The following is a 19,596-nucleotide window of genomic DNA, read 5'->3' on the forward strand; positions in this document are numbered from 1 at the left end:
CATAACAGACAAGAAAAAAAGGGAAAGTGAAATAAGGAAGAGCAAACTGGAGACAGCTATGAATTTTTTTTAAATCACCTAAAATAAATAAAATCTGGAAGAGACACCAACGGATGAACGGAAGGATCAGAATAAGTAATGATGGATAATTTTCAGACAGACAAAGAATTGTATATTTTCAGTGATGTGAGCATTACAAAATTTTGATTAACATACCATTGTGATGAGAGCTGTTTTAAGGACCTCATTGTTCTACAGAATCAGAAGCTCAGCTGCCTTTGTTTAAGTCACTTGTGCTAAAGGCAGCACAGGTTTTCAATCCACAAACATCATCTCTGTACATATTGATATTTAAGAACAAAGAGATGGCAGATTGTCATCTGTATGTCAGTTTCAAATTGCAGAATGTTTGAGCAGTTCAGGTTGCTATTTAGGGATAAATTAATAGCCACGTTCAGGCATTGCCTGCTTTCTGACATAAGGGATAAATGCAGATGGTAGGCAAATGCAGAACTATAATGACATTATCCTGACAACAATGTTATGAAATTTAGATTGGTCAGTTAATGGAAGCCTTTACTGAGATCAATAAATATTCTAACAGCTTCTTGTAGTTAAATGGAATTTTTAAAAACTCAGTAGACCATGACTTTTGAGTAATAAGAGTACACAAACCTGCATAAATGGTCATAATTACGGCAAATAAAACTACGTAGGGACAATGCAATAAATATTATGAATAGGATATTTTATGTTTGGCTCAAATCTTTATATCCATCTTTCAAAAAAATATTGTCTATTTTGATATACCAATCAGAATGCAACTGAGAAGTTCCTTTAGTTTTTTTGGGAATAAAACATTAGAAATTCCTTTGGCAACAACTTTGCGAGCCCATTCGTGCTCATTGAGATACAAATCCCTTTTCACCTCTCCCCCACTCAGCAACCCGTATTCCTTAAATGATCAGCAGTGGTGTTGCCCACAGTGTGTTACCATTCCATCACAGTTCAAATCCTATTGTCTTTAAGGCGACAGGGTTGAAGATATTTGTCAGCCTGCGAGACATCACAACACATATAAGTAATACCATGTGAGAATCACAAGACAAACATGCCAATTTGCATGCATTTAGTTCTTAAGGGAAGTGAGAGAGTTCTCATACTCAAGGTAAAACTTGACAAAGGAATGAATGCTGAACAAAGCCAGCCTGCTGAGCACCCATCAAGCTTTCATATGGCTTTGAATACACATGACAATCCCGAACTAACATGCTTACGTCAACACAGAATTTTTAATAAATTTTATGACTGGGTAGTTGTTTCAAAATAATAAAGCAACTTCTTTAATTTAAGGCAATGATGGAAAAAGTCAGAATCGAAGGCGAACCGGAGGAAAGCCTTCAGGTTTGTGTTTAAGCTGTCGTAAATGTCAAAAAATAAAAATAAAACGCTAAAGCAAAAGTAGCCAGTCACGCAACGAGCTCTTAAATAATTAGTGTTTAACTCCTTCCTGGCGGTTATCCCGTTCGGTATGCCACCTTTGTATCTGTTTAGCACTGCGGTATTTTGTTCCATCAACCCAAAAAAAGAAATAACATAAAATGAAATCAAATATTAGAAATGACAGCCTATGTAAGTGCTGTGAGTAACTTCTAGTCGCGGAGGGAGGGAATTGCAGGCAAGTTGTCAGGCACTATCTGTCAGAGTGAATTAGAAACAATCAACAGAGACTGAAAGGGAAGGTGATTGTTATTAAGGAGCAGGGCTGTGAGCAAGCTACCCAGATGTGGTCATGCATATAAAGGACAGGAAACAGCAGTTTAATTCAGGAAGCATTGGTGAACAGGGCAGCACAAAGGATAAAAGTCTTTTGTCACTAATAAGCTGGAAGTTACTTTGATAACAGCAGGGTTAGTCATGAATAAAGCAGATCTTTCACTAATATGAAGCATTCAAATCATAGGAATATAGTCAAGAAAAGGAATTCTCTGCGGAAAAAAAGAGCTTGTATCTTGACATACAATACTGATCCTATGTGTGCTTATAATATAAAGCAAAAAATGATGCATTCAGAACCTATACAAAATCTTACATTATTCAAACATTTTAAAGGCCTTGAAAACTCTGTTTAAGTGGCATAACGCTTTCAGTTGCCAAGCCCCACACTCTGAATCTCCCAGCATTCTCCAGCGCAACACGCCTCAGGTCAATACTCCTTATAGCCGCACTCATTCTTCTATCTCAGATTCCCATCTGAATAATCAAACCTCACATCCCCACACTCATCCTATTGCCTTCTCACACTCATGCCGTACAACCCCCCTCCACAAATAAAATTCTTTCCTCCTCTGCACAAGTCCATTACAAACACATTCACCTCTCCACCTTTTCTCCATGCGGGAGAAATGTGTGGACAGGCAAAGGGAAGAGTGGTGGGTTAGCTTTGGAGAATTGGGGGGGAGGGGGGGGTGGGGGCAGGGGGTTGGCCCTCCAGTGACAGAGACCTTGTCAGCCATTGGCAATGCATGCTCACTTGCTTCACCAGAAAGGAGGTCTTGTTCCAGGAAGTGTTTATTGTCCATTTAAGGGTCTCATTACACCACCACTGGTTTTACTCCAGTGGCTGGCAGGGCATTCCATACAGGGAACATGACAAGCAAGCCTGTGCAAAGTTGCTTGCAGGTTCCTGGGTGGTAGGGTAGTCAATTGTGATTACATATATTTCTGAAGGTTTCATCATGCCTCCCCGATCCCCCCTCTCCCCCACCCCATGCCCCATGCGCCCCAACCATCAGTCGGTCAACATATCCATCCTTGTACTGTATTGCCAATTGGTAACCAAAGAGACGCATTTCCCAATTGGAAGATGTCAGACGGTTGGCCAAACAGCCTTTTTCCCTCCATTTTCAATATTTTTATATCTGGTAAAGAGAAATGTTGAAAGAAAATTTGTGAAAAAACTATCACTGTTAAAGTCCTGAGGATTTTTCACCAGGGTTGCAGAGATCAGTGTCCTGGAGATTGATCTTCAGTCCCTGGAGATTTCAGGCAATTCTTGGAGGCTTGGCAACCTAACCAGGATGGGCAAGGGTGGGGCCCTTCATTTAAAGGGAATGCGGGATCCAGGATTAGGAAGGGGTACTCCACTGGATGTCACCCCCTGTCCTTGTTGCCAATCCCCCTCCCCATTCTTCCTCCATGATCCCCAGCCTTGCGACTCACCTCTGGCTTGGGATTCAACGAAGACGCAAAGCCTTGGGTGAGTGCAGTACCGGCAGCAACCACCACAACCATGGTAGCGATGCTGCTCAATGGACCTGCTGGCTTCTGATTGGTTGGCAGCTTTCAGTGGGTGGGACCTCCATCCCCGGGGTCTACGATGCAGGGGGAAAGACCTACCACTGGCCTGACGAAGCCTGAACAGCAGAATATGTGGCAGACCTTCACAAAAAGAAGCAATGTGGGGCTCTCATTGGCTCTCCTGTTGACAGCCAAGACCTTCATAGCCACCATGAGATTCCACCCTGGCTTTAGTAGTGTTGGAAACGTAACTGTTAAATGTAAACTTTATCAATTATTGCAAAACAATTTTGAAATGCTGCCCACGGCTAGAACAGTTAAAATAAAGAAATAAACCATCCTAAAGGACAGTGAGGATACTCTGTTCAGTTATTCGCACTGTCCCTTTATATGCGACAAATAATGCAGCCTTTTCAACATGTTCACAATAAACCATAATAAATCCATACTTTAACCATAGTTCACTCTAATAAACATACTACAATATGCTTCACAGCAACCAGAGCGTTACGAAAGAAGACTTATTTTTAACCAGGCTGCTTTCATCCGAAAGTCACCTTTGCAACGTTACTAATTGATTCCAAAATTGGAACTTGTTTTTGAGTGGTTCTTAAATAACATGGTTTCACCTAAAATAACCTGCAGCACACAGAACACTGAAATATTACCAAAGAAAAACATTTGCTTCGGTTATATTTAAAGGTGGCATAAAGCCCATAGAATCTGATTTACATCTCTGGGCCCTGCTGACAGCAAGGTAAAAGGACCATCACAAAACGACAACACTCTTATGTTGATGCTAACTCTTCAACAGTAGCTATCTATATCTTGAAATTGTGCTCCGTACAGACTATTGTAAGGATGCTTGAAGCACTTGTATTAACTTCCTTTCTCCATAATTCCGCAGAGATTCAATGTTTTAACTTATTCAAAATAAACAAACTGGAATTCCATTAAATAGCAGCGGGAAACTTAACATGAACATGTTAAACATTCATAAACTAATCTTTGGGCAGTATAATTTCAAGGCCTATATTTTAGGCTGCAAGGGCAGGACCACCCATCATAGATCAGTATGATAATGCAATGATACTATTCACATCAAAATATCGCTGTGTGATGCATTATCAAGTGAACAATCTGTAAATAGGATCAGCTTGCACTTTACTGCAGCTGGGTCCACAATACACCAGCGTGAAACATTGGAATTGTGGTGGGTTTTGCTTGTACCAGTGCCACACAGTTATGCACCTTTGGGACCAGATTTCGGCAGATGTCAGCACAGCACTGGTCCCAAAGCATAGTATATGTGAGGTGTTATTAGTTAATTGTCATTCAGCTCACGAGGCAAATCCTAGGCATTAAAAGTCTGCACCACCAAACTAAAGACATTTAATATTCAGTGTGTGTTGTTGATTGCAGGCATGAAGTACTGTAGTTAATGGTGCACTGAAAAAAGTGCGCGGAGGAAGCTTGGAAGATCATGTGGTATTAGTGATGCATATTTTTGTGGGTCTCGCTAGCAAGCTAGCCATTCAGGGAACAGATTCTCTCCCTTTTGCCAATGAAATTGGAGCTCCTTTACTTCCAGTGAAGCTTGACTGAAGTGCTGGCAACAGCTAAGTCAGACTGGAGAATGGTACATGGGCATGACGTGTCTCCATTTATGCATTGCACTCCTGGGATCTATCCAGGCAATGTATAAGTGTCCTAAGATGACAGGTCAACTTCTTCTCCTCACCTTTAAAAGACAGGCCATTAACACATTCTGTGTCTTTTGTTGTGTGACATTGGGTCAGTAACGGGTGAGCAATGAGTCATGCTTGTAGACAGAAGGTTGCAAGGTCATCTTTAGATCACTGGAGTGCACTGCAGTAACATAAACATATTTACAAAGGAAATTGCAGGATTTTATTAAGTTTAGCGCCGCAGAAGTAAATTTGCTCTTAAATAAAACTAATTCCTAATAGATTTAGTCTGAAGTGGAATACCTGTAACTTTACTCCCTTATGGTTGCACTTTACAAATATGTGAACCTTTCAAGTCACTGATGGTAATTTGATCAGGATATAAATGACATTTTTATTTGGAATACTCCTGGCCCTTGGAGAGCCAGACTCCCTGTGGATTCCAAATATCTAATAATATGTCCTACTTCAATTGGAGAGTTATGTTCTTTTCAGGAAAGGGGAAGCAGTGATTCCTGATAGTTTCTTGAAGGGACATTATGACACAGGGACAAACTTTGTCGTGTATTCCCATTTTATTTCTAATGGTGTACATTGTATCAGGGAATCTTCTCAATTGCAACAGAATGAGTTGAACAAACGTTGCTTGGAACCAGCAGCCCGTATTACAGAAATGACTTATGTGACTTTGTATTGACTGGTGCTGTGTTTATACTGGAAACTGGAACTGGTGGTGTAAACTGAGCTCATATTTGCAATGTTTGATATATCACATTTATTCTGTTTGCACTGTTTCCTGACAGTGGGGTGGCTTTATAGACACGGTTTTAAATGTAGGGTTTAAGCATGTTGTCAAGAAGTTGTGATGAAGTGAAAATGATGGAATTTAATAAAGGGAACTTGGTTAAGGAGACAGAGTGACTGAGGTCTTTGATATGCAGACTAGCTTAGCAACACTCTAAATAGAAAGTTACCTAAGCAAAGTAGATAACAATAGGGCATAGGACCTCAGGAATTAAAGCACAGATGGCAAAAGTTCAAAAGAGAAGATAAGGTCGAACTTAACATTTACATGTTAAAACGGTGAGCTCTCGGAGCTCTCGTAAGAATTGTCATTAAGAGGGATCTCTCAGACAAGTAGTTTGGATAATAAAAGATCAAAAAGTAAAGCAGTATATCAGTGGCAAGGTTCAACTTATAAGCAAAGGTGAGCTGAGCGGAGTTGGGCTGAGCAGAGCTGGTCCAGGATCATAGCCAGACACGGCAGGAAGCTGTATTCACTCCAAACAGGCCAGTGCCTGGGGAATTTGAACAGCCAGCTGTTGCTATTCTACTTTTGCAGTTGCACCATAGCAGGCATTCTTTCTGGTTGTATCATAGCTTGGTATGACTCCTGCTCTGCCCAAGACTGCAAGGAACTACAAAAGGTCGTGAATGTAGTCCAATCCATCACGCAAACCAGCCTCCCATCCATTGACTCTGTCTACACTTCCCGCTGCCTTGGCAAAGCAGACAGCATAATTAAGGACCCCATGTACCTCGGACATTCTCTCTTCCACCTTCTTCTGTCAGGAAAAAGATACAAAAGTCTGAGGTCACGGACCAACCGACTCAAGAACAGCTTCTTCCCTGCTGCTGTCAGACTTTTGAATGGACTTACCTTGCATTAAGTTGATCTTTCTCTACACCCTAGCTATGACTGTAACACTACATTCTGCACTCTCTCATTTCCTTCTCTATGAACGGTATGCTTTGTCTATATAGCGCACAAGAAACAATACTTTTCACTGTCTGTTAATACATGTGACAATAATAAATCAAATCAAATCAAATCAAAATCAGAAGCAATTCCCAAAAGAGATATAGGGGCCAAGTGCGGTAACTAAAACTGGATGTTTTTATGGTGTTAAAAACTATGAGATGTTGTTGGGGGTTATCTCTGAGTTTCGGAAAATAGAGGAGGTTTGGAACTGGATCAATTTAAGGTTATTACATGTAACCATTATGTTTTTTGTTACCTTTCTTGTGTGTTACTGTTTCATGAACATTTATTTTGCTTAATCATTACAACCATCCTCACTTTCTATAGAATCATAGAATGCCTACAGTGCAGAAGGAGGCCATTTAGCCCATCTTGTCTGTACCAACCACAATCCCACCCAAGCCCTATTCCCGTAACCTCACAAATTTACCCTGCTAATCCCCTGACACTAGGGTCAATTTAGCATGGCCAATGAACCTAATCCACACATCTTTGGACCGTGGGAGGAAACTGGAGCACCCAGAGGAAGCCAACGCAGACATGGGGAGAATGTGCAAACTCCACACAGGCAGTGACCTGAGGCTGGAATTGAACCTGGGCCCCTGGCGCTCTGAGGCAGCAGTGCTAACCACTGTGCCACCGTATCATCCCAAAATTCGCAGCTCCCCATCGGGGAAAATAAACTACCAATGTGATGGCTGGGAATTGAACCTGGGTCAACTGCTTGGAAGGCAGCTATGCTCACCACTTTACCACCGTTGCTCACGTCTTCACATATTTCCTCACATAATACAAATTGTACAAAGATGTGTCCAAAGATGTGCGGGTTAGGTTGATTGGCCATGCTAAAATTGCCGCTTCATGTCCTGAGATGTGTAGGTTAGAGGGATTAGCGGGTAAATATGTAGGGATATGGGCGTAGGGCCTGGGTGGGATTGTGGTCGGTGCAGACACGATGGGCCGAATGGCCTCCTTCTGCACTGTAGGGTTTCTATGATTCTATGAATAGTTAGGAACCGGCATTCTAAGTTTCCTTTCTGGGATTTGAAATACCTTAGTTTTTAACATCAGCTGGGTTCTTAAAAAAATGTAAAAGTGTACTTCCATAAACATCAGTATTCTTTATGTGATTACATCAGCAAAATTGTACACAATGTTTATAGAGTTTGGAATGTTGTGGCCACTGAGAGGATTGATTCAATAGTGAGAATACCTACAATTTGGACTGATTTGAATCAAAACCAGCAGGAGATTCAACCCTGAGGTGATTCTGTTTAGAACTGGCATTGATTGGCACATGACTGCCTGATTGACATTGTCAAGCAGATGTTAGATTTCATTCTGTGCCATTTTGGACCAACCGTCACCCAACATAAACAGCATAGAGATCTGGCCTAAGTTGTTCCGTGCATTTGATAATGTGGCTGGCACAGTGGCACAGTGGTTAGCACTGCTGCCTCACAGCGCCAGGAACCCGGGTTCAACTCTGACCTTGGGTGACTGTCTGTTTTGGAGTTTGCACATTCTCCTCATGTCTGCGTGGGCTTCCTTCGGGTACTCCGGTTTCCTCCCACAATCCCAATATGAGCAGGTTAGGTGGATTGGCCATGCTAAAATGCCCCTTAGTGTCCCAAGGTGTGTAGGTGAGGTGGATTAGCCATGGTAAATATGTGGGGTTACAGAGATAGGGCAGTGGGATGGGCCTGGGTAAGATGCTCTTTCAGAAAGTCAGTGCAGACCTGATGGGTCGCAAGGCCTCCTTCTGCACTGTAGGGATTCTATGGTTCTATTTTACAATACCTCAACAATCTGTAATTATAATAGTCAGTTTTGCCCGTCCTAATTGTTTGATTGGTCAGTTTAAAGGGCAAATCAGCTTATGAGTTTCATTTGGTGGGTGGTGACTGACGCATGCAGGGGGCGCATGGAGCACATGCTCCCACAGCAGCAGTGGTAGCAGGGTGGGTGGGGTTGGTGGAGAACAAAATCAGCAGAAAGTAAGCTAAGTCCAGCAACCAAGTTATCCTGGCTGGAGAGAGAATGTCTCCACGTGGGATAAAAAGGAATCGATGGAAGGAATGGAATGGAATAGGAGGGATGGAATGAATAGGATAGTGATGGCATAGGGGGGGTGGAGGAGATGATGGAATTGTTTAAGTGGCAAAATGGCAGAGAAAATTATTTTTATTATTTATATGAGAGGCATAGATCGGGTGGATAGTCAGAGGCTTTTTCCCAGGGTGGAAGGGTCGATTCCAGAGGACATAGGTTTAAGGTGAGAGGTGGTAAGTTCAGGGGTGACATGCGAGGCAAGTTTTTCATACAGAGGGTGGGTGGGTGCCTGGAACGCACTGCCAGTGGAGGTGGTGGAAGCAGGCATGTTAGCAACGTTCAAGGTGTATGTTGATAGACACATGAAGGGGGGGCGAACAGAGGGAGAGACACTGCATATTGGCGCAGGCTTGGTGAGCCGAAGGGCCTGTTCCTGTGCTGCATTGATCTTTGTTCTTTGTCATTCTTCAAAAGTTAAAAGCTATGATTCAGTAGGTATAAATGACAAAGTTTGGGAAAAACAGCCAGGTGAATTAAAAGAATAAATTAGCAAGGATTCCATAGACAAAGAAGATAATTACAGTCCATACTCACAGTGTTTCACATCATACAGTCCAACTCCATAGGCCATGCCACTGCACAAACTTTGACTCATGGAAGGAGGAGTTATAATGTTGATACAAAATTTGAATTTTAAACAAGAACTGTGTCGTGGAACAAGACTTTTAGTCAGGGAGTTGTTTTCTTTCAAGACAGATGCTAAAATTCTAACAATCAGATTTCAAGGAAATAGTATTTATTCCTCGAATAATATTGAATCAGACATAAGCCTGCTTTTTGACTCAGAAGAAGACAGTTCCCAATTAGACTCTCATATTTTACAACCATAGATGTCAGAGGTGCTTAATGAGTATTTTGCCTCGGTTTTCACAGAGGAGAAGGACCTGGGTGGATGTACTGCGGGCTTGCGGTGGACTGAAAAGATTAAGTATGTGGACTTTAACAAAGAGGTTGTGCTGGAATCTTTGAATGGCATCAAGATAGATAAGTCGCCGGGTCCGGATGGGATGTACCCCAGGTTACTGTGGGAGGCGAGGGAAGAGATTGCAGAACCTCTGGCGATGATCTTTGCGTCGTTGATGGAGACGGGAGAGGTGCCGGAGGATTGCGGATGTGGTTCCTATTTTCAAGAAGGGAAGTAGGGATAGCACCGGAAATTACCGACCGGTGAGTCTAACCTCAGTGGTTGGTAAGCTGATGGAGAAGATCCTGAGGGACAGGATTTATGAGCATTTAGAGAGGTTTAGTATGCTCAAGAATACTCAGCATGGCTTTGTCAAAGGCAGATCATGCCTTACGAGCCTGGTGGAGTTCTTCGAAAATGTGACTAAACACATTGACGAAGGAAAAGTGGTAGATGTGGTTTATATGGATTTTAGCAAGGCGTTCGATAAGGTCCCCCATGCAAGGCTTCTAGAAAAAGTGAGAGGGCATGGGATCCAAGGGGCTGCTGCCCTGTGGATCCAGAACTGGCTTGCCCAAAGGAGGCAGAGAGTGGGTATAGATGGGTCTTTTTCTAAATGGAGGTCGGTCACCAGTGGTGTGCCCCAGGGATCTGTTCTGGGACCCTTGCTGTTTGTCATTTTCATAAATTACCTGGATGAGGAAGTGGAGGGATGGGTTGGTAAGTTTGGCGACTATACGAAGGTTGGTGAGGTTGTGGATAGTCTGGAGGTATGTCAGAAGTTACAGAGGGACACAGATAGGATGCAAGACTGGGCGGAGAAGTGGCAGATGGACTTCAACCCAGATAAATGCGTAGTGGTCCATTTTGGCAGGTCAAATGGGATGAAGGAGTACAATATAAAGGGAAAGACTCTTAGTACTGTAGAGGATCAGAAGGACCTTGGGGTCCGGGTCTATAGGACTCTAAAATCGGCCCCGCAGGTGGAGGAGGTGGTTAAGAAGGCGTATGGTGTGCTGGCCTTCATCAATCGAGGGATTGAGTTTAGGAGTCCGGAGATAATGATGCAGCTATATAAGACCCTCGTCAGACCCCACTTGGAGTACTGTGCTCAGTTCTGGTCACCTCATTACAGGAAGGATGTGGAAATGATTGAAAGGGTGCAGAGGAGATTTACAAGGATGTTGCCTGGATTGAGTGGCATGCCTTATGAGGATAGGCTGAGAGAGCTTGGTCTTTTCTCCTTGGAGAGACGTAGAATGAGAGGAGAGCTAATAGAGGTATATAAGATGTTGAGAGGCATAGATCGGGTGGACTCCCAGAGGCTTTTTCCCAGGGTGGAAATGGCTGCTACGAGAGGACACAGGTTTAAGGTGCTGGGGGGGGGGGGGGGGGGGGGGGGGTAGGTACAGGGGAAATGTTAGGGGGACGTTTTTCACACAGAGGGTGATGGATGAGTGGAATCGGCTGCCGTCAGTGGTGGTGGAGGCAAACTCAATAGGGTCTTTTAAGAGACTCCTGGATGAGTACATGGGACTTAATGGGATGGAGGGTTATAGGTAGGCCTAAAAGGTAGAGATATGTTCGGCACAACGTGTGGGGCCGAAGGGCCTGTTTTGTGCTGTAGTTTTCTATGTTTCTATGTTTCTTAAACAAGTCACAAGTCACAACTTGACAAATTCTGTATTTATATTCCTAGAACTGTTTTTGCACATGGACAACTTTTTGTAGCTTTTTCCAGAGTGAGGGTTTTGTTTCTGTTAAAATCTTTTACAGTTAACCATAAGTTATTACTTAGAGATAAAGTGGGAGAAAAAAAAAGAGTAGAAATCTTGCATTTAAAGAAGTACTGTTGCAATAAAGATTTGACCGCAAATGTTTGTGGGTCTCTGCTAGTTGTTTTACTAAAAGTAATTTAACCACTTAAAAATATGGGCCTGATTTTAATTCTGTGTAAGGAGAATGAGTTAAAATCTCATTCTCACACCAAGTGCGTGAATCTTAGGACAGATTCAGTCCTGAGAGGGTTAAACAATGCAACCACATGAGGCAGACTACAATATATGTTTGCAATGCAACAACAAATTCTATTCAAAGTAAAACAGGACTCCAGTGCAACAGATGGCCACCAGCGAATGCTGGTCACTTAGTTCAAATTGCCAAAAAACATTTGAGTTGCTTTGATTGCCAGCTCGTGAGGACTTCGCTTAACAGACTTCTGCAAAAGAAGCAAAAGCAGTAGCACATACAGCATGGCTTGGGGTTTCAGCACTGGTTCACTCTGTTGGAAAACTCGCCAGCAGCAATGGTTTGCCAGCCAAAATCGGGAAAAGAAATCCACTCCTCACGAAAATGTCATCAAGATTGACATAATGGCAATGGAAAGTAGCTTCCCACAAATGGTAGCTAAAATTCAGCTAATTGGCTTGCATTTTCACAGCGCTTTATGCTACACAATCCCAAAATATTTTGACAATAATTGCTGAAAGTATTTTTTTCAGGTTTTAGATATTCATTTGCAGTAATCAGTCTCCTAACCAGAGGTGGGTAAGTGTCACATTAGAAGCCAAAAAGTTTTTTTTTAAAAAAGGAATTTTCAGAATAAGATCACGGCCAAAATGATTGTTGTTAATTACTGGGATGAGTAATTGCGATTTTAAAAAAATGATCGCAGCTGTGTTCCAGAATTCAGCCTCAGGACTTCTTTTTTTATCGAAGATGCATGTGTAAGTTGGCAATGGTTATATATGAATACTTGCCCAGGATGTTTTTGTTATCCAAGGTTCTGCATTAAATTTTGTAATCTGGTTATCCATACAAAGTACTTACCCACAGATATCTTTAACTTTTCCCAAATAAAATTACAAAAGCTTGATACTGTAAATGTAATATCGCACAACTCTCTTTAGACACATTAAATCAGAAGGGAAACAAACTCATTTTCTACATGTTCAGCCACATGCATCACCCACCCAACCGTTAACATTACAACTGCAGGAAGGAAAATGTATTTACCTCGTGTTTGGGACATGTAATGAAGACTTGACATTTGATTAGTGAGACATGGGGATTTTAATCACCATTGTCATATGCATGGAATTTGAAATTCGACATTATTGTTCTTCAATGATCCTAGCACTGATAATGCTCCCAGTCAAATATTTATCACAGCGTACCGGACTGATAACCTTATTTACAAACAATCTGACTGACAATAAAAATTCCAAGGCAAAGAATGTACGGAACCAAGCTTTAAATTGAGCAATTCCATGTTTTTTTCCAAAAGTTTGTGGATCTTAATTTGCACAACCAATGTGTCCATTTGGATCATTTGTGCACCCATTGGAGCCCCCTTCTCCAGGCAGGTACCCAGCATTGTACTTGAATGAAGCTCAGCAGAAGCTTGAGGAACAGTACCTCATTTTCCAATCAGGTACTCTTTTACAGCCTTCTAGGCTCGACATTCAGTTCAACAAATGGTTTTTCCTCAAAGTAACATTAGGTGACAAAAATAAACTGAAGTATAAAATCACAGAACGTACACGTTCCCTTCAGAAATTTTTGAAACGGTTAAAATGATCCGATATGGTGGCGACCGGAACTGCTGCTGCTCTGCTCAAAAAGGCTAAAGTAGCATTTATTACTGAAGTATATAATGCCCTCAGACGAGGTCTCCATTTGATGTGAAAGTTTGTCTGCAGTGACTAGATGAAGAACCTTCTTAATCGCTGCTGAGATGAATGTGGACAGATCTTTTCCTTTGTATGCACTACAATGGAAAACAGATGCTTGCTGATTTAGGGTGTGCAGGTGGTGACAGAAACTCCATCGGTGCAATGTGCATGCTGTTAGACAACGAACAGCTGTTTCCCTGCTCTGGTATCAGGTCCAAGTATAAGTCATGTTCTAGTACAAGCACCCTGTCACAGAGTGGTAAAATATCAAATAAAGGAGTTAAATAGCATTGCTCTCACCTCAGGCATCATCCTTTTCCCATTTTTAAAATCAATTTCCCAAAATTTAAGCAGCTCGCCCAAGAGAAATGGGCTGCCCATTAACAGATGTACCCTATCAAATTCCAAAGAACGTTTATGAGAGAAATGAAATTTTAAGACAGGATGCAATTCTGTAACACATTTTAATATCCTTGTGTCTAAGGCCAAAAAGAAATGACATTCAAGTTTAAGAACTAACATCACCAATTGCAATCCAAGAGCAACAGTGTGTGTACTGGGCCCTGGTGATTCAGACTTGGATTCTAGCCTTGATTTAGTGAACACACAGGTTCCCTTGGGAGCAAACTGTCCTTTTTGGTCAGGTTGTTTGGGAAAAGGAGGAAAGTGTGGAAGGAAGGAATCTTTTCTTACTCAGCCCTTCTGTACGTGAATGGGATTTATGGAACTATCTTCAGGCTGAACTGTTCAGGCTGAAGATGGGAGAGGGGGGTGGTGAGGTGCTGGGGGGGGGGGGGGAAGCAAGTGGCAAGGAGGGAATTGAAATAAAAACAAAATCTCCAGGTAATGAAAGGCTGTCAGAATGTTGTTGCCTGGTATGAACATCTATATGACATACACCTGCCGTTACAAATTTTAATTTGTAATCCGAAGACTGGTCAAGCAAATCACATCTCCAATACCAGGAGGTTTAGTTTTAACCAGTGCTCAGCTGCATTAACTTGGCACAACTCATTCAATTTCAATGGATCACATCAACTTATTTTTGCAATGTGAAGCTCTTGCTGCCCCTTAACCCATGTCTGTTTGAACAGCACGGCATGCAGTCAGGTTTGATCCAATTTTGACCCACATAGGTAAGAGGTGACAGTTTGAATGCAGCACAGAATCTATTTGACTGGTTCCATGACCATTGCAATCATACAGAATTGGTTACTTTTCAATTTAAAACATAGGCCTGATTTACATTGTGAAGCCAAACATTTAATTGCCAGTTATTTTACAGTTTTTAAAGTTTTAAAGTTTATTTATTAGTAATTGCAAGTAAGGCTTACATTAACACTGCAATGAAGTTATTGTGAAATTCCCCTAGTTGCCATAGCCTGGCACCTATTCGGGTCAATGCACCTACCCAGCATGTCTGTTAGAATGTGGGAGGAAACCGGAACACCCGGAGGAAACCCACACCCACACAGACATGGGGAGAATGTGCAAACTCCACACAGACAGTGGCGAACCCGGGTCCCTGGCACTGTGAAGCAGCAGTGCTAACCACTGTGCTACCGTGCCGCCCCATTTACAAGTCTGTGATCACTGATGCAATTCAACTTTCTGCAACTAAAGACATAGGGGGCGATTTCTCACCTCTCATGATCATACCAGCACTGGATATTAGCAAAATCTATGGTAAGTGGAATTTAAATATTACAAGTGAGTCCAGGACGCAATCATCCGGGCTCACCTGCCTTAGCGGTCTTGCCGAACATGTTGTGATGGCCTTGCTGATAAGACTATAGGCCACTGAGGCCCCACCAGAAAGTTGGGGGCAGGGTGCCCTTTGGGCAGTGCCAGCATAGCACTGCCAGCCTGTCACCCTGGCACTGCCCACTGGACACCCTGGCACTTTCATCCTGGCACACTGGCAGTGCCCATGGAACCGGGCAGTGGCAATGGGGCAGGGCCTGAGGGGACAGGGCCTACTGGGAGAGTTGGGACCTGAAGAGGTGGGGCCTAAGGGTGGGGGATGCTGAGCACTCTGCAACCGGGATCAGTGGGGGGTGGGGAAGGGGCGGGATGCTGCATACTAGGATGGGGGTGGGGACAATTGGATGGCCTGTGTGGGGAGGGGTGGAATAAGCTGTGGAGCACAGCAAAAGCAGGGGGGAGGTAGTGACAGATCTTTCTGTTCTGTGCTACTGCACAGAACAGAGAGGTCTGCGCATGCGCAATGGTACCATCTGCTGCAATTGCCAGCTTTTAGGCAAGCCTGGGACTCACCGCCTCCCCCTGCTGGTGAAAAACAGATCTTACTTCCTTTTTTCCTCAGAGTGTGGTAAGATTGGATTTTTAACTCGCCCAAAAAATTGGCACGATTCTCTCCCGTTTTCAGAGTCGTTCAGCACTCAGAATTCTTTTGGTAAGATTGCCTCCATAAAATGGAAAGTGGGGACTTTTTTTTACCAACAGTTTCAGAATTTTCAGCAAAAAGTTCAAAGTTGAGCTTTACTTCAAAATTGCTTTGCAATTTGTGGTTGAAGAGTGCTTGCAAAATTCTACAACACGCTACTCCTTTTATGGAACTACCTAACGTTTTTGAAATTCTGCGGTACTGTGTGATACTGTGGTAAATCCAACAGATTCCCTATTCCAATATCACAGGGATTTTATGACTGTGTGTTGATTAGAATGAGTGCACTACTCATTCAGAAATCCTGCCACCAAAGGGAGAATTAAGCATCGGGGACCAAGTACAAGTAAATATTTTGTCAAGTAAAACCTGAGCATGGGCTGCTGCACTCGCACCCTTAACGCTGACACCAGTCCACCCAACCCCCACCTTTGCCCAGTCAAAGGAAAGCGTGGGCAGTTATAAATGTTACCCTTTTGCTTAGAATGTAGTTATTACATTAGGTTCAGTTTTTAGGACACTGAACCAGACTGCTGTAACCTTAGCATTTCCTCTGATTCTGAGCTGAACTTACAATTCTGTACCACTGCCATCACAAAGAATACCCATTTGCATCACTGTAACATTGTCCTGCTCCACAGCTCAGTAGCTTTGAGAACTCTAATCTATGCATTTGTCAACTCGAATTTTAACTATTCCAATGACCTCCTATCCTTCCACATCCAAAATCCTACTCTCTGCACCCGATCCTGTACCAGATTCCCCTCATCCATTACCCCTATGTGTGCTGGCCTATATTGGCTCATGGTCCTCCAACTGCATCACATTTAATATTTCTATTCTTCGGTTCAAACTCTTCATGGTCTCTCTCCCCATCTTTATAACCTGCTCCAATCCTACAACCACCCAAGAATTTTGCATTCCTCCAACTGTAACCTCTTGTGAAGCCTCTGACCCCTGTTCCTTTGGCCCACCATTGCCAACGATGTCTTCAGTGACCCACCACTTAAAATCTTGAATTCCTTCCATTAACTCCATTCATTGCCAATACACCTCCCTTTCACTCCTTAAAATCTAAGCCTCTGACCAAGATTTTAGTCATCTATCCTAATGTCTCCTTCTTTAGCCAGTTTCTGTCTGACTGTACCTCTGTGAAGCACCTTTTCCTTTATTGAAGGGACTATCTAATTGCAGGTTGTTCATGTTGTTACTGATTGTTAATCTGGACGGCTTGGCACAATAGATAAATAGAAATCTTTATTTTTTAAAAATAATTTTCTTCTGTTGTTGATGAAATGAAAACTGTGTTGATCAGTTTGTGAGTTACATTTTGTACTAAACACTTTCAAAATGCACAGGAAATCTTCCTGATAGTTTCTGTAAGAGAAAGAAAAGAACTATAACTTGAAGTCAATCCAGTGCACTGTAATATTGCACAGAAACCAATTAGACGGCATTATGTTTTTGATAATGGGGGCACTTGAATAGAAAATACCTCACTTACCTTTACTCTGAAGTGACAGCTACGGGCTAACTCAGTGTTGGCTAACAGTTAGCATCTGTATGAAATAAATCCTCTCTCTTATCCTGTGGCTCACTTAATAAAATGGATCAGATTTCATTGCCACACTATCCTCATTATGGCACCAGACTTTGTATGGTTGGAACATTCACACACAAACACGCATACATATATATGTATGTGTACATATACATATATAAGTACAAAAGTCTTACCTTAGCAAATGAACTGCATACTTGTTTTAGGACTGTTTGGCTGGTTGGAAAACACCAGTGAGTTTAATAGCTGAGCTTTGCACTGAAAGATTGTTGAGAAGGTGTTCCACTTCCCTATCATAAAAAGAAAAGAAATACATAAAGATATGATGTAAAGTGAACTGCAACAAATTCTCCAAATCACAGCTATATTCAGAGGTCAAGGAAATTCAGCTGAAAAGGTTAAAGATGAAATAAAATCTCACAAGTGAGAATGAAAATCTATCCTAACGCAAGGCCACTGGTGACGTGTTCTAGACAAGAAGCTAAATACTGCATAGCACTGGGATCTTTCATTTTCATCAAATCAATAAAAGCTTATATTTATCAGGATTCCAGGCAGCTGCCATTTCTGACAACCTCCACTTTATTTCCCACTTCCCGTGTTAAATCAGGCCAAAGACTATAAAAGAAGCAACCTTCTCTGCTACTTACACCTGAAGAGACACTTCCATTAAAAGCTTTCTTTTTTTTATGTTGTAGAAACAGGGTCTGTTATCATTATATTAGCAGGAGCTGCTCACCCTCTTTGTTCTTCTACCCATGTTGCAGCCCAATGCCACCCAAAAACTAGCGAGGGGATTTGCGGACAAAAGTGAAAGTACTTTGCTTTTCCAGTTGTACTCTAGTAAAAAGGAAAAGCTTGCTGCTAAAACAGTGGCCATTCTAATCATCTGTACAACAATATTTGCTATCAGGCATTCTAAATAGATTATCAGCAGTCCATCTGTGTCATTATTGATTTATAAGGCTTTAAGCTGCTTTCGAATGGAAGCTTTCCCACTAAGGGGCTTCTTGTACAAATCAGAGCCACACTCGGAAACAGCAGTCTTTACTCAAGCTGAAAAAAGATTGTACTTGAAACACGAGCATGCAGACCACAAATTTAGATGCCATTTATTCCTATTCTTTTCCCAATGATAATCAAAGTGGATGCACAAGTCATCTACATCCAAGTTATTTACATAAATATGTTACTAGTGTATAAAACAGGCATCATTAACATATGAATACCATATGCAAATGATAAAGGCAGAGCAGATGTTAGTGCATGTAATTGACCTATATGTGAATTGCTTCTGAACCCCATACTGTATTAATACTCTACACAGTAACTAGATATAGCCTAAAAAGTGCATCTCTGAAACACTACACTAGAAATGAACCTGACAGGGTCCCAGAGATGTTAAAACAAGGTCACTGTCACCACTGTATTTCGCTGTCATCTGCATTCTGTTTCTTATAGATGACATCATCATGTGGCTGTGTAAATCGATAACTTAATAGCATTTGGAAAATGCTGCAGTCTGGAGCAGGTTATAAAGAATGCCCCAGTTTTATTCCTTTTGTAGCTAAAATGTCATATGTCTTAAACTCAGGTTCTTGCATGAATGCACTGTGAAAAACAGATGCCATTTTTTTACTCCCAGGCTTTATTTTTCACTTCTTCTTGGAATAACATTAAATTGTAGTAAATAGCCTTTTGTCAAGAGGCCAGGGACCACCCTGTATATGATAATGCATTAGTGACCAGCTTCCCAGCTCCTGAACAGAAACATTCACAGACTTAAGGGATAGATACGAAGCAGTATTGTGTACAACCGGTGAACGGCTGCAGCACATACTAATAGCAGCGCACATAATAAATGATTGTGTTGGGGTCTAACAAGGGTCTAATAGGCAGCCCGTCCCGTGAAAGGGTCAGCTTTATATCGATGGTACAAAACAAAATTATACTATGTGCTACCATTATCTTTTTTTCAAATATATTTTTAAAAGCATGCATTTCAACTTATTTTCTCACGTCAGAATGTCCAAATCCTCTGATGAATCGTGTTAAGTTTTATGACACTCACTACTGCGAGCCTGGATTGCCACTGTATTCACAGGGTTTTTAGGACCTTTTACTATAAATGAATTGAGGGCTGACCAATATATAGGCATCATTTTAAACCACCAGCACCATTCCACAC

The 19,596-nt window shown here is 41.9% G+C and overlaps 1 protein-coding gene across 1 annotated transcript in view; it reads right to left on the minus strand.

The window, feature by feature from the left end:
* The window catches only part of znf536 (zinc finger protein 536), a 346,188-nt gene extending 328,491 nt beyond the window's left edge, over positions 1-17,697 (minus strand). Inside the window, exon 1 of the mRNA XM_078210243.1 lies at positions 17,585-17,697. The gene's annotated coding sequence lies outside the window, so the exon portion shown is untranslated. The remainder of the gene's footprint in view (positions 1-17,584) is intronic.
* Positions 17,698-19,596: the final 1,899 nt, after the last annotated feature.

Source organism: Mustelus asterias, chromosome 4 (genome assembly GCF_964213995.1).
Source record: "Mustelus asterias chromosome 4, sMusAst1.hap1.1, whole genome shotgun sequence".
Classification (NCBI taxonomy): Eukaryota; Metazoa; Chordata; class Chondrichthyes; order Carcharhiniformes; family Triakidae; genus Mustelus; species Mustelus asterias.